Source organism: Octodon degus, unplaced genomic scaffold (assembly GCF_000260255.1).
Source record: "Octodon degus isolate 3935 unplaced genomic scaffold, OctDeg1.0 scaffold00057, whole genome shotgun sequence".
NCBI classification, from domain to species: domain Eukaryota; kingdom Metazoa; phylum Chordata; class Mammalia; order Rodentia; family Octodontidae; genus Octodon; species Octodon degus.
The window spans coordinates 4,416,329-4,427,877 of record NW_004524633.1 but is presented as its reverse complement, the minus strand read 5'-3'; the positions used below and the strand labels follow the sequence as shown (position 1 = coordinate 4,427,877).

General features: G+C 45.6%; 2 pseudogenes; both read left to right on the top strand.

Annotated features, from left to right (window-relative positions):
- Positions 1-11,549, top strand: part of LOC101575050 — a 783,209-nt pseudogene that overhangs the window by 679,981 nt on the left and 91,679 nt on the right.
- Positions 5,674-7,260, top strand: LOC105742517 (annotated as a pseudogene).

Genomic DNA, 11,549 nt, shown 5'->3' with positions numbered 1-11,549 from the left:
ACTTGGGGCACCAAGCTATCTTCTCAGCCCCAAGGCTACCATCTTAAAACAAGCTCTATTTTAACATTAAAGCTGAAGATGATGTCTTCATCTTACCTCCCCTGTTCCCCTCCCCATTCCTAGCCCTTGACTTCCCTGTCCTAAAGGAGTCAGGACATGTCCAGGCAGAGAAGACAGCAGCGATGTCTTAAAATCCACTGGGGAAGGAGGCTTATCCCCACTGGTCTTTTCTTCTTAAAGTTTTCTTTTTCAATGTTTTAATATGGAAATTTTCAGACAGAAAGTTGAAAGAATCAGATCAGTGAACACCCATAAGTCTATAAATTATATCGAGTAACTTTTAATATTTTCTGTATTTTAATTAATATACTATATAAGGATATAATATATAGAAAACCCTTTGAAAGCAAGTCATGGAGGGCCTGAGAGATGGCTCAGTAGAATAAGTGCTTCCCTGACAAGCACAAGGGCCTGAGTTCAATCCCCAGTCCCCCCTGCCAAGAGAGATTGGCTGTTGGCCAAAAAAAAAAAAAAAAAGCAAGTCATGGATAGTTTGACATTTCACCTCTAAAACTTCAACATACATCACGTAGAGTTGGAGACACTTTCCTGCACAGCCAGCTGCTGTCCACGGAATGTTGACAGTAATCTCTAAATCTCCTTTTCCTCTGCTGCTTCTCCCCTCTGCTGCCGTGCTGCACCCCCACAGCCAGAGCTCCGCTATGTGCTCCCCTCCTGGCCAGCCCCTGTGGCCAGGGTGTCCGGCTCAGCTCCTGAACTCAGCCCTAAGTCTCCACCAGGAGTAGTTCCTCCACCCTGTTTTTAAGAAAAGATGCACACAGCAGACCATGACGTGACTTCCCTCAGTGCTGCCCCAGTTCGCTCCTGGGTTCTAGTCCTCAGTCCAGTCTAGATGGCAGAAGTTGAGTGGAGAGATGGGCCCTCATGGATCACTGCAAGAAGGAGCTACTTCTGTCCTGAGGAATGACAGAATGGAGGTATTTAAAGTAAGTAGAAGCTGGTGAGATAGCTTGGCAGTCTAAGTCCCTGCCTGGCAAGCACAAGGATCTGGGTTCGATCCCCGGGACTGCATGCCATGCGGGCCTTGGAACCCCAGGTTGTGTTGTGCCAGCCCTGAAACCAGGCGTGGTGGAGCACACCCGTAATCCCAGCGCTGGGCAGGCTGAGACAAGAGGGCCACTATGAATCTGAGCTGCACAGCGAGATCCTGTAACAAATAAATTAAAAGATAAAATATTTTTTTAAGTTTAAAAAATAAATAAATGGAAATGTACCCGTTTGGTGAGACCACGTCAGTTCCACAATGGTTACCCGATTTCCACCTAGTTGAGACCTCTTTAATGGCAAGTAGGAAAGATTCCAGCATAAAAAAGCTTCTCAGAGATGGGAGATGTCCATTCGGTCTAAAATATTGAGGCTGATAAAGTAACCTTTTCACATCTCTGGTATTGCCAGGATATTAGGAAACATAGGCCCAGAGATCCACCTTGTTGAGGTCATTTTCTTAAAATAAATATTTGTTTCCTTGAATTATTATAATATTCCTTGAAATCAAAAAAGCTTAACCCACAGAACGGTATGCCACTCCTCATGGTGTTCAGCTGGGCTCCAGGACCAGGCACTGGTGGACATGTCTACATATACGAAGCAGAGGTGGAGACCGCTCTGGGGACGAGGGGACAAGGGGATGGTGGATGTTAACAAGCATCCTACCTCTAAATGTCCAATGCTGGACCAATTACAACAAAAAGTAATAGACGTTGAAAACACTTAAGCAGGGCCAGGAAGCCAGAAATACAAAAAAAGCCAAAGTCAGATGTTAGATTCAGAAAATAAAAATACAAAGCACCTAGCTAAGCTTGAATTTTAGGGGTACAGATATTGCAAGGAATATATTTGCACTAAAAAAATAAGACTTGCTGTTTACCTCAAGTTCAGATCGAATGTCCCCAGGTGGCCTGCATCGGTGGGGTTGGCAGCCCCAGGCTGAGGTGGCTTCTGCACAGGCCCAGACACGGGCTTCCTGCCGGAGCGCCAGGCGCTGGCCTTCCGAGCTGCTCAGACAGCCCGCAGCCTGGCTCTGGAGACAGAAGGAGGGAGAAATCCATGTCTTCCCAACGTTTCTGGGTGGGGAAAAATGTTATCTTTATAGGTCTCCTCTGAGAATGTGAGCTGAAATTTAAGCTTACGTAACAGTAGGCAAAACTATCAGCTGCAAAAGCACAGTTCTGGAGGAGCCGCCGCCCTGACAGCCCGGACTGAGGTCTGCGCGACTACCGGGAGCCCTGAGCGCCCTCCCTGGGCCTCCTAGACTTTTAAAAAGGAAATTCAGTCAAACATCAAACATGAATCCAAGCTTTACGGAAATACCTACGAAAGTAAACAAGCTAGTTACATCTAGAAGAAATAACAAAACAATAGATTTCTGAAGGTGAGCTGATCAGCACAGACTCTAAGAGCTAGCTGATAAGCAACGGTAACTGTAAATGTGGCAATTTTTTAAAAAAGTGAGCATCCCGTGCTCATAAAGGCCTTTATCTTGATCATAAAAATTACTACAAATACTTGAAAGAAAATTCCTCAAATTAAAACTGAACGTCCTTTAAAATTCAATGAAATTGAAAATGTAATTTAAAAACCTAACAACAAAGAAATGCCCAGGTCCTGATGGATTCACAGCTAAATTCTGTAAGAAATTTAGGGAGGACCTAATGCCACCTCTTCCCAAACTCATCAATGAAATGGAAAGGGAAGCGATTCTCCCAAACTCCTTCAGACAGGCAAGTATTATTCTGACACCAAAACCAGAGAAGGACACAACCAAAAAGAGAGCTACAGGCCAACTGTAAAAATCTTCAATAAACTACTAGCGAACAGAACGCAGCAAATCATCAAGAAGATTATACATCACAAACCGGTGGGATTCATCCCAGGAATGCAGGAATGGTTTAATGCATGCAAATCCATAAATGTAATACACCACATCAACAGAGACAAAGACAAAAATCACGTGATCACCTCAATAGATACAGAAGGAGCTTTTGAAAAAGTTCAACGCTCATTCATGATAAAAAAAAAACCCTACAAAAAATTGGAATAGATGTTCTTTACCTCAACCTGACAAAATCCATCTAAAACAAACCAACAGCTAACATCATATTGAAAGCCTTCACTTTATTCATTTTATTTATTTCTTTTTTGTACAGGGTCTCACTACACAGCTCAGACGCATAGTGATCTTCCTGACTCAGCCTCCCCAGTGATGGGATTATAGACATACACCACCATGCCTGGTTTCAGTGGCTGACACAGTGCTCCCAGCATTCCAGGCCCAGCACAGCATACGGTACCAGGGTTCAAACCCAGGTCTTTGCCCTTTGCCAGGCAGGTGCCTAGACTGTTGCACTATCTTCCCAACCCAAAAGCCTTCATTTTAAAATCAGTTATAAGACAAGGATGCCCACTATCACCACTCCTGTTCAATGTAGTTCTAGAAACATTAGCCAGAGCAATTAGACAAGAGAAAGAAATAAAAGCAATAATGACTGAAAGAAAGAAGTTAAATTATTATTTGCAGATAACATGATACTGTACATAGAAGACCCCAAAAACTCCATAAGAAGTTTGTAGATTTAATAACCAAATTCAAAAACATAGCAGGATACAAAGTCACGACTCATAAATCAATAGCATTTCTATACACAAACAATGAGTGCACCAAGAAAGAAATTATGGAAACCTGTGGGGGGGCGATAGAACGCTCCTGTTATATTTTCCCTTATTTGGGCATGAAGTGCTGCAGCACCAATCCCTGCTTGCCTCAGCATCTTCCTGTGGTCCTGGACCTCCACTACCAATCCACAACTAGGCCCACCCAACTACTTCCACTACACGGCTATTTAGACCCTGCTCACTTCCTCAATAAATGAGACTTGATCAGAAAGCCTGTCTTGTCTCCATCTCTTGTGTCTCTTGCCCTGTCTTGTTCATCCCCGTTCCTCCTCCAGGTCATTACCCCACATCTCTACTCTTGGGCCGAGTCAGAAACCAAGCCTTTCACAATAACACCCCAAAAAATGAAATACACAGAAATCAATCTCACAAAGGAAGTAAAAGATTTATACAGCAAAAATTATAGTACTCTGAAAAAAAGAGATCAAAGAGGATTTCAGAAAATGGAAAGATATTCCTTACTCCTGGATAGGGAGAGCCAACATTGTGAAAATGGCCATACTCCAAAAATTGTTACACAGATTCAGTGCAATCCCGATTAAAATACCATTAGTATACCTCACAGATCTAGAATGAATATTCCAAAACTTCATCTGAAATCAGATTGCAAATGCAATCTTAGGCGACAAAGGAAAGGCAGCAGGCATCATCATCCCTGACTTGAAATTATACTCCAAAGCAACTGTGATAAAATCGGCATGCTACTGGAAAGAAAACAGGCCTGAGGATGAATGGAACAGACTAAGAGATGCAGACACAACTCCAAACATACTCAGCCACCTTACCTTTGACAAAGGGACCAAACGTGTTCACTGGAAGAGTGATGGCCTCTTTAACAAGTGGTGCTGAGAAAAATGGCTGTTCACAAACTGAAGGCTTAAAATAGATCCATGCTATCACCATGCACAAAACTATGGTCAAAAATGGATCAAAGAGGGCTGGGAAGATAGCTCAGTAGAATAAGTGCTTCCTGGCAAGTGCAGGGTCCTGAGTTCAATCCCTAGCAAGTACCACAAAAAAAAAAAAAATAGATTAAAGATTTGAATATTAAAACTGAAACGTTAAATCTTCTGGAAGAGAAAGTAAGCAGAGGCCTTCAGGACACTGGACGGGGAGCTCGTGAACAAAGTCAAGCTGCACGGGAAATACTTCAAAGAACCAACAATTGGGATCTCACCTTTTCAGTTTCTACATGTCAAAGATATCAACAGAGTAAAAAGAAAACCCACAAATTGGGAAAAAAATTATAGTGGACTGTCCTTCAGACAAAGGACTTCTACTTAGAACATATAAAGAATTTTTAAAAATCAGGCTTCCAAAATTCAAAGACCCAATCCAAAAATGGGCATCTTAGATGAATATATACTTCATAAATGAAGAGATAGTAAAAGCAGAGAGAGAGAGAGAGAGAGAGAGAGAGAGAGAGAGAGAGAGAGAAATGGCAAATAAGCATATGAAAAAAATGTTCAACATCTTTGGTCATTCAAAAGATGCAAATTAGAAACAACGCTGAGATAACATCTTGCACCAGAAAGAAGGGCTATCATCAAGGAGTCAGCCAATAACAACTGCTGGAGAGGCTGTGGGGAAAGTGAATGCTTCTCCCGCTGCTGGTGGGAGTGCAGGCTGGTGCAACCATTGTGGAAATCAGTACAGTAGTCTCTCACTGTTTTGTGGTTCAACTTTCACAGATTCACTGCTTCGTGGGTTTTTTAAAAAATTGGGCTAAATTATTTATTGTAGATTTTCCACTATATTGTGGGATTTTGCAATACCTACAGTATACATATGTTGTTAAAACTGCATTGGTTTACAAGTTTGGAAAATGGTCAAGAACATTAGAAGTGTTTTTTAAAGTGTGGGAAAGGCTTATCAGAGTGTGGGGAGGGTTTATAGAGCTTTAAAATATAAGACTTGGCAATGGCGTCGGGTCTGTCCGAGCATCACAACATGGTGTGGGAAGTGGAGACAAGCCAGAAAAAATTGTTGAATATTTTTTCATATATAACCCCCGATGGTGACGGACGAGGAGTGCCAGGACCAACGACGCCCTGCAGTCGCTACAGTGTAATGAAGACCTGCCATCCTCACCCAGGACAACCCCCGGGACAGCACATGGAGCTTGACGGCCTTCCTGAACTTCAGGCTGTTCAGAGCGACCCTACCCAGTCTGCCATATGCCAGTTAAGTCCAGATGTTTCACATCAAGATTTTCCAGGATCACCTTGGAACCAGAATACCTCAGACATAACGGAAAACACTTACCATGAAAATGAGGTGGATCCGCTGGCCGAATTAGCCAATACTGCCACCAGCCCACAAGGCCACTCACACAGCGCTCATTTTACACCAATCACGTCCTGTACACACCACCGCTACAAGCAGAAGTTCACATCCCTGCGCACGCCCACCACAGTGTCGGCCTTTCAGAGGGCGAGCCAGCCTTCCCTCAGCACCACTGGAAGGAGGAAACACCAGCGAGACGCGAGAGGCCAAACAGTGAGTCAGAATCTGGCATTTTCTGCCTGTCCTCCGTGTCAGCTGCTGGTGACTTGGGATGGTGCAGTCCCGGCCCTCAGCCGCTTGGCACTGTTTTTTTGAAAGGCACACCACTGTGCTTTCACAAGGAAAGCAGTTAGGAAGGCAAGATGCGGAAGACTGCTCGAGCCGAGGCTGCGGTGATGAGGACCTTCTCCAAGTGGGCACTCAGAAGGGCCGTGGTCCTCGTGGTCTGAAGTTGTCATCGCATGAAGAAAGTGTATTATTTGGCAGATCTGTACGAAGTTGACCTTTGATCCTGGCACAGTAGAAGATGGTTTACTTAGAGCGGAGTGCAAGCTGGACCACCCTTCTGTGTTAAAAATAAAGGCTGGTCATCCTTCTGCCCGAGCCTCACTGCGGTGCAGCACGGCATTCCATGCTGCAAGGTCCACGTCAGCGATGTCTGCCCGTGTCCTGGACACCCCGGTGCCATTAATTTTGACAATTCAGGTGTTTCTGGTACACTTAAAAGCTCTGACGTCACACCTGTGGCTTCTTCTGCAGCTCATGTGCTGAGCAGTATGGCTCGCCGGCGCCGTGCATGCCTGTCTCGCGGAGGACCTAGCGGGCAAGACTGCAGGATCTGGACTCAGAGAAACCATGACTCGCCCAGATCGTCACAGCTCTCTTCCAATTCTCTGCATGCTAAAGCTGTCAACAACTACAGCTCAGGGACTGAGTGCCACTTCTCTTGACAAGTGTAAAAGACCAATGAGTGCCTTCATGCTTTTTGCCAAAAAGCACAGCGTTGAATATACTCAGACATAGCCAGAGAAAGAGAACAGAGCCCTAAGTGTGATCCTTGGTGACAGGAGGAAGAAATCGAAGAACGACGAGAGGAGGATGCACACATTAGAAGCAACGGCTTTGGCTGAAGAACAAAAACCTCTAAATCCTGACTGTCAGAAAAGGAAAAGAACCAAGTCAGGCTCACAACAACGTTGCTCCAGGATGCTGTGTTCCTGAGTCTACAGTTGCAGAGACATTGGTTCTTGATGGAAGGGCTTAAGAAGGTCGAAGTCTCACTGTTGGTCCTGAATTCGTGTGACCCTAAGATACTGACAGCCTTGAGCCTTGAAGTGATTTAATCATGATGAGGACTTGCTTTCTCCGTAGAGCATTAGGTATGCTCAAACTAGCAACACTGTAAAGCAACCTGCCTTGTTTCCTTCCAACTTCATACACGCCCATCAGGTAATACGGGCTTGAAAGCGGTATCCTGCAGTGCTAAAGGTCAGTAGAAAGAGACCAAGTGTGTACGTGTTTATTTTAAATTGTACGAAGGGGAATTTAGAAACATGTAGCTGCTGTTTGTCACTGGCTCCTCGCTGCTTATTGATCTGTACGTATACATGACCGAGAGCAGCAGACGCTGAGAGCTGGGCTCTCAAGAGCATCCGCCACACGGCCCAGCATCTGTGCCAAACGCAGGCCCACCAGGCTGGCCAGCGCCAAGAGACTACAGAACACGTGGCAGGCGGGTGGTGTCGCTGTCCCGGGGCAAGAGCCACCTGCGGCACTCACCGGCGGCACGCTGAGATTTGCACCAGGTGGCAGCACTAGCCCATTATTTCCGAAGGAGACCAGCCGGCAGAGGTGAAGTGGTTTATAGCAGGCGGACACAGGCACTGCAATGGCGCGCGCTGTGAACAGTTGACATCTCTGATTTTTTAACTTTGTGTCCTGTATCTCCTCAGCCACGTATCTTAATTATATTTTGTCACCATATCCTCACGGTGGGGACAGCTTTTGCACTACTGCAGTGCAACACTTGCGCGTTACTTGCCCTCCTGCTGTCGAAAGTTAGAGCGGAGACGCTGGCGGTACAGCTGCTGCGGCTCTGGGCTGCAGTCACGGCCTTCACGTCACCTACCAAGTGGCGCTCTGCTTGGGGATCACAGCCGTAACATTGATTTCAGTTCCTTACACATCATGATGTTGCCCCTCAATTTTGCACACTATATTCACGTGTATTATTTCAAATAAAATGAAAAAAGTTTATCTCTGAAAAAAGATAAAATATATATAAATACTAAAATAAATATAACATTGCTACTTCACTGATTTTCACTTATCGTGGATGTGTCTGGAACAAAATGCACTGAATGGAGAGTCCTCAAAAAGTAGGATTGGCGATGCATTCAAAGTAGCTCTTCCTCGGTATTTTTCCACAAGAACTGAAGTCATCGTACCGCAGTAACATATGTGCACCCGTGTTTATAGCAGCGCAGTTTCTCATAGCTAAATCTTGGAAACAACCCAAACTGTCCATCAACTGAGGGATGGATAAAAAAGTTACAGTATTTTTACACAATGGAGTATTATTAATCTATTAAAAAATATAAATTTTAGGCTTTTGTAGATGAATGGATGCAGCTAGGACTAGATTGGCAAGTGAAATAAATCTGATCCACGTGTGCAAAGATTGTATTATGTCACTAGTGTGACACCCTGAAAGGGCAGTTAAGCGCTCCCATCCTCTGGGGGGTACGGGGACACGTTCCTGGGAGTCGGAATCCTTTCTGCATGGCCTCCCCGCTCCGCCCTCCATCTCAGTTGCCTTCCCTTTTGCAAAAGACGGGTCTCCCTGTGTCCTGGTGTCTTGGGCTTCGCTCTCTATTTATACTTTGGAGCTCGGACACTTAAAACTATGTTCCGTCGTAAGCACAATGATCCCCAACTTGAGACCCGCAGGAAGGAAATCGTGGGCTGATCTCTGCGTGAATATAACCCTGAGGGTAGAGTTCTTAGAGCGCTGTTTTCACTTTTATGTGTCTCAACTCAGTCCACAGCGATGACTAAAATAGTCACAAAAGCCTCAAATCTTCCTCTGTCCCTTCTGTCAATTTCTCTTCGGTCAGTTCAATGCTCAAGCCCTGCCAGCACCCTTAGAGGGCCAAAGTGGAGGTTCACTTCCTCTAGTGTGGCCCCCGGGGAAAGGAGCCAGCGTGTGAGACATGTGAGGGGCGGACACAGCGGGTGGGACCCCACTGGTCATCCCTACCGAGGCACAGCAATCGGAGCGCGGCACTGGGCTACAGCTTGTGCCCGCCTCAGGTACATATGCTGAAATCCCAGTTAGCAATTCCAGAGGGCAGACCCTCTGCCCCGTGAGGACATGAAGAGAGATGGAGGACGCAGTCTAGGAGAGGAGCCGCCCGCCGCCACCACCACACGGGCACCACCACACCGGCGCCCAGCTCAGGCTCCTCCTCCTGAATGCAAGAAGCCAGCACCTGCAGGCACAAGCCCCTTAGTGCGCAGGCCTTTGCTGAAGCGGGCAGAACTTGAAGCATTTAAATTTCTAATACTTTTTAAATATGATGCAAAATACAGAGGAAAGGGAAAATAGAACGCTGTAAGAAAGCAAAGTGTATTAATGGCAATTGTACTTCAGTCAAAATGCAAATGGAAAATACAACAAATATCTAAATGTATGAGTGAGGGAACACATTTCAGTATACAAAGAATTCCTGCACGCTCCAGTAGTGACCATGGCAAAGTGCTTGTGTCGGATTTACTGTCCCACCAACAACTGCAAAACCTGGCCAAACAGAACACAAGTGCTTCCTACCATTAGATGGAGGGTAGCACAGGGAAAGAGGAAAAGGAGGCTCGCAAAGTGAGCCACTGGGGATGGGGGAGATAGTTTAGTGGTCTAAGCGCCTGCCTGGCAAGCGCAAGGACCCGGGTTCAATCCCCAGTACCACACACTGTGCCATCCCCAGAACCCCTGGGTGTACCATGCCAGCCACCAAAACTGAGCATGGTGGTGCATGCCTGTATTCCCAGCACTGGGGTGGCTGAGACAGGAAGAGAACTATGAGTCCAAGCTGCATGGCAAGACCCTGTACCAAATACATAAATAAAAGATTTTTTAAAAATAAAAGAAAAATAAAGTGAGCCGATGTTTACCACGACTGTCTCCTGGGACTTATTCCCCAGGCTCTGGGAAGCAGTTTTAGATGGCAAGGAAAAGGATCGCAGAGGGCTCAAGGCCAGCCTGGGCTACAGAGGGAGTCCGAGGCCAGCCTGGATGAAACAGTGACACCTGGGCTCAAAAAGGTGAAATGGAGCAGGACTGGAATGTAGAGAAAAGAGTTTTCCAAATGAGTAGGCTGAAGAAAGTACTCTTCAGAAACACCCAGGTGGGTTTTTTGGGGGTCCTTAGCTAGCTCCTAAGCTTCTCGAAGGTTAAGAATTTAACAGTAGTGAGAACCGCAATGTTAGGGAAAAGGTTATAATTTCACCTTCTTGTAGGCAGCTAAGTTAGATAGAAATACCATAGGCAGTCACACAGGGCTGGGCCCAGACAAGGCTAGGTCCTCAGAAAGGGCTGGTATGGGAGACAAGATGCCTTGCGACTGTGAGAGAAACACTCGGGCGACTTACCTGCCACACTGGAAAGCCCAGCGCTGGGAGACTTGGCAAAGACTGCACCTTAGCACACGGCGAAACGACACTTGCCCTCGAGAAACCCGCAACACCGCCTGACAGGACCCATCAGTAATTAGAAGTGACCCATCAATGACTAGACTACCTGGAAGAGCAAACTCCAACATTCTTTAGAAGATATCTTAATCCAGAGCCTCCATAACATAATATCCAGCATAAAAGCACAAACTACTAAATATAAGAACATGTAGGAAAACAAGATGTAAAACAATGAACAGAAGCCAGTGCAGAGGTACTGTGCCTGTGAACCTCGGGCAACAGCATGTTAGGTACAGTGAGACACTGGATCGCAAGCAACTCGTTCTGCAAGGGCTCCCCCAGATGAATAAGCATTTCTAATGAATTCTGACTGGATGAAAGAGCAATGTTTTGCAATATGACTAGTGCATGAAGCTGCCTGTCACATGTCACAGCTGAGCTGATGAGCCAAAGGTCCTCTCCTCTCCTGTTCTCTCTCTCTCTCTCTCTCTCTCTCTCTCTCTCTCTCTCTCTCTATCTCTGTCTCTCTCTCTTTCTCTCTCTGTCTCTCTTTGATTGTCAGTAATCATCTCTTAACAGCAAGACATGATGGAGGAGATTTTATCTGCAGAGGAAGAGAAGAAAAGGTGGAGGGATCCCTCACATCAACTACCACAATGGCATGCAATTAAGGGGATGTGTAAAATGTGGGAAACAGCAAAATTTTGTAGAAAAGCACTCTCTGCATAAGGCTACAGCAGGGCGCAGGATGAATCTGTTTAACAATGCAATGTCACATTTCCACCAAATTATCAAAAGAAAGCAAAAGCAAGTGTCATAGT